Source organism: Ovis aries, chromosome 1 (assembly GCF_016772045.2).
Source record: "Ovis aries strain OAR_USU_Benz2616 breed Rambouillet chromosome 1, ARS-UI_Ramb_v3.0, whole genome shotgun sequence".
Classification (NCBI taxonomy): Eukaryota; Metazoa; Chordata; class Mammalia; order Artiodactyla; family Bovidae; genus Ovis; species Ovis aries.
In genome coordinates this window covers 56,916,835-56,921,014 of record NC_056054.1, presented here as the reverse complement: position 1 = coordinate 56,921,014, position 4,180 = coordinate 56,916,835, and the positions used below count along the sequence as shown (strand labels likewise).

The 4,180-nt window shown below is 40.1% G+C and overlaps 1 non-coding gene across 1 annotated transcript; it reads right to left on the bottom strand.

Moving 5' to 3' along the window:
• Positions 1-454: 454 nt before the first annotated feature.
• TRNAW-CCA (transfer RNA tryptophan (anticodon CCA)) lies at positions 455-526 on the bottom strand. The gene has a single exon. It is a non-coding gene; the product is annotated as a tRNA-Trp (tRNA).
• Between the last annotated feature and the right edge of the window lie 3,654 nt (positions 527-4,180).

Below are 4,180 nucleotides of genomic sequence, written 5' to 3'. Positions count from 1 at the left end.
CAATTCAGAACTGCCTCTTTGAAATCTGAAGACATGTTTTGGTCAAGAGGTATTCTGTTTTAAAAATTGTGCTTTGAATGCCACTAGGCATGGATTATAGAGAAAGCCAGAAAAAAATAATGTCTTATTCTGCTTCATTGACTATGCTAAAGTCTTTGACTGTGTGGATCATGATAAACTATAGCAAATTCTTAGAGATGTGAATACTAGACCGCCTTACCTGCCTCCCAAGGAACCCGTATGTAGATCAAGGAGCAACACTTAGAAGTGAACATGGATCAACTGAATGATTCAAAATTGGGAAAAGAGCATGACTAGGCTATATACTGTCACTCTGCTTATTTAACTCGACTCTTTGCAACCCCGTGGACTATAGCCTACCAGGCTTCTCCATCCATGAGATTCTCCAGGCAAGAATACTGGAGTGGGTTGCCATTTCCTTCTCCAGGGGATCTTCCCAACCCAGGGATTGAACCCGGGTCTCCTGCATTGGAGGCAGATGCTTTAACCACTGAGCCACCAGGGAAGTCAAGACTAAGTGGCAAAGCACTGTTTATATTGATTCTTTGAAATGAGCCCTTTAAAAATGTACTCTGCTGGCTTGTGCTTTGGTGTGTATCTATTAGCCCATGCTGAAAGATGTTATAAGAAACATACCCATGGTTCCCATCAAGGTATTCATGGTAAGAATGTTATTAAGAATTTATGCGTTATGCCACACAGCATAGCTTTTATAAAATAAAAATTAAAAAATATTATTTCTAATATTATTATTATTGAATTAAGTTTTTAAGTTTTAGCTGTAATTGATCAGCTTATTTTATCTCAGGATATTGTTAAGACCCGACTTCACTATGCAGTTTCCACTAGTTGCTTGAAACTTAAGCAATATTAAGTTGCTTGTTTCTGCCCTCAGGTCCTGGCACATAACTCCTAAAACCTTTTTAGTTTGCAAAGTGATGAGTACTAAAAGTGCCTTTTGTTCTAATATAAAGTCGCTGACCCTAGTTGCAGATGTATAGCTTCTAAATCCCTTAGAATTTCCTGAATGATATAAATATGTTTGTTCTGATGAGGTGATTCTTGCTAGGCTCCAAGACAGATTCAGAATGGAGGCTGGTCACCAGAAAAATAAAAACTTGACTAGATATCCAGGTCTATCTCCAATCCTGAAGGAAGGGGAGGAAGGCTGGAGAAGGAGCTAATAATCCATTATAGCTATATGATAAAGCCTCTATGAATATACCAAAGTACGGGATTCAGAAAGCTTCCACATTGGTGAACACATTAATATACCAGGAGGGTCAGTTCAGTTCACTTCAGTCGCTCAGTCTTGTCCATCTCTTTGTGACCCCATGGACTGCAGAACACCAGGCCTCCCTGTCCATCACCAACTCCTGGAGTTCACTCAAACTCATGTCCATTGAGTCGGTGATGCCATCCAACCATCTCATCCTCTGTTGTCCCCTTCTCCTCTTCCCTTCAATGTTTCCCAGCATCAGAGTCTTTTCAAATGAGTCAGCTCTTCCCATCAGGTGGCCAAAGTGTTGGAGTTTCAGCTTCAACATTACTCCTTCCAATGGACATTCAGGACTGATTTCCTCTAGGATGGAGATCCTTTTGGATCTCCTTACAGTCTAAGGGACTCTCAAGAGTCTTCTCCAACACCACAGTTCAAAAGCATCAATTCTTTGGCACTCAGCCTTCTTTATAGTTCAACTCTCACATCCATACATGATCACTGGAAAAACCATAGCTTTGACTAGATGGACCTTTGTTGGCAAAGTATTGTCTCTGCTTTTTAATATGCTGTCTAGGTTTGTCATAACTTTTCTTCAAGGAGTAAGTGTCTTTTAATTTCATGGCTACAGTAACCATCTGCAGTGATTTTAGAGCACAAAAAAAAAAAAACAGTCTGCCACTATTTCCACTGTTTCTCCATCTATTTCCCATGAAGTGATGGGACTGGATGCCATGATCCCAGTTTTCTGAATGTTGAGCTTTAAGTCAACTTTTCACTCTCCTCTTTCACTTTCATCAAGAGGTTCTTTAGATTGTTTCACTTTCTGCCATAAGGGTGGTGTCATCTACATATCTGCAGTTATTGATATTTGTCCCAGCAATCTTGATTCCACCTTATGCTTCATCCATCCCAGCATTTGTCATGATGTACTCTGCATATAAGTTAAATAAGCAGGGTGATTCATATACAGATTTGATGTATTCCTTTTCCTATTTAGAACCAGTCTGTTGTTCCATGTCCATTCTAACTGTTGCCTCCTGACTTGCATACAGATTTCTCAAGAGGCAGTTCAGGTAGTCTGACATTCCCATCTCTTTCAGAATTTTCCACAGTTATTGTGATCCACACAGTCAAAGGCTTTGGCATAGTCAATAAAGAATAAATAGATGCTTTTCTGGAACTCTCTTGCTTTTTTGATGATCCAGTGGATTTTGGCAATTTGATTTCTGGTTCCTCTGCCTTTTCTAAAGGGCAACTTGAACATCTGGAAGTTCACAGTTAACATTGCTGAAGCATGGCTTGAATTTCGAGCATTACTTTACTAGCATGTGAGATGAGTGCAATCTTGCAGTAGTTTAAGCAGTCTTTGGCATTTTCTTTCTTTGGGGTTGGAATGAAAACTGACCTTTTCCAGTCCCGTGGCCACTGCTGAGTTTTCCAAATTTGCTGGCATATTGAGTGCAGCATTTTCACAGCATCATCTTTCAGGATTCGAAAGAGCTCAATTAGAATTCCATCACCTCCAGTAGCTTTGTTTGTAATGATGCTTCCTAAGGCCCACTTGACTTCACATTCCAGGATATCTGGCTCTAGGGGAGTGATCACACCATCGTGATTATCTGGGTCATGAAGATCTTTTTTGTGCAGTTCTTCTGTGTATTCTTGCCACCTCTTCTTAATATCTTCTGCTTCTGTTAGGTCTATATCATTTCTATCTTTTATTGAGCCCACCTTTGCATGAAACGTTCCCTTGGTATCCCTAAGAAAAAGAAATGAAAAAAGAAAAGCAAAATGGCTCTCTGAGGAGGCCTTACAAACAGCTGTGAAAAGAAGAGAAGCAAAAAGCAAAGGAGAAATGGAAAGATATACCCATTTGAATGGAAAGTTCCAAAGAATAGCAAGGAGAGATAAGAAAGCCTTCCTCAGTGATCAGTGCAAAGAAATAGAGGGAAACAATAGAATGGGAAAGACTAGAGATCTCTTCAAGAAAATGAGAGATACCAAGGGAACATTTCATGCAAAGATGGGCTCAATAAAAGACAGAAATGGTATGGACCAGGAGGGTCCACAGAGACAGAAGCTCTTATTCTTGGGTCCCTTGCAGACTTTACCCTCTGTATCTCTGCATCTGGCTGTTTGTGTATATTCTTCATCATATCCTTTATTATATAATAAATCAGTAAATGTAAATACTCATTCCCTGCATTCTGTGAGTGCTTCTAGCAAATAATTGAACCTGAGGGGTGCTTGGAAACCTGTGATTTATAACTGGTCTGTCAGAAGTCCAGGCAACAATCTTGGACTTGTTTTTATGTCGGGGGTGGGGTAGGGTTGGGTGGCGTTTTGTGGGAGTGAGCCCTTAACCTGTGGGGTGTGTGCTAACTCCAGGTGATATTAGAGTTCAACTGAATTGTAGACACCCACAAATTCTGTGTCAGAATTGAAATAGTGTGGTAGTAGTGCAAGAGTAAATCAGATGTACAAGAGAGTTCTTCCAGAACAGTTAGGGATGATAAGTATCGGTACTCTGCAGGCAGAATTCCATGACCCCCCACACCCCTGTTGACCTTCACCCTTGTATACTTTCCCCTTGAATGAGGGTGGAGCCTACAGAAATGAAATTTTGCACATGTAATTAAGGTCCCAAGTTAGTAGATCTTTTAAATATGGATCTCAAGGTCAGAGGCAGAGGAAGTGAAATACTCAAAGGATGAAAAGGACTTGTCTTGAGGTATACTCTCTCTTCCGGCTTTGTAGATAGATAGAACCACGTGACAAGGAATATGAGTAGATTCTAGGACTGAAAGCAGCTCCCTAGAAAGAAAATGAAGACCTCAGTTCTATACCTGCAAAGAACAAAATTTATTCAATTGAAAAATGAATTTTAAAGAGCATTCTTCCACTGGAGATTTCAGGAATGAACAAATCCCAGTCAAC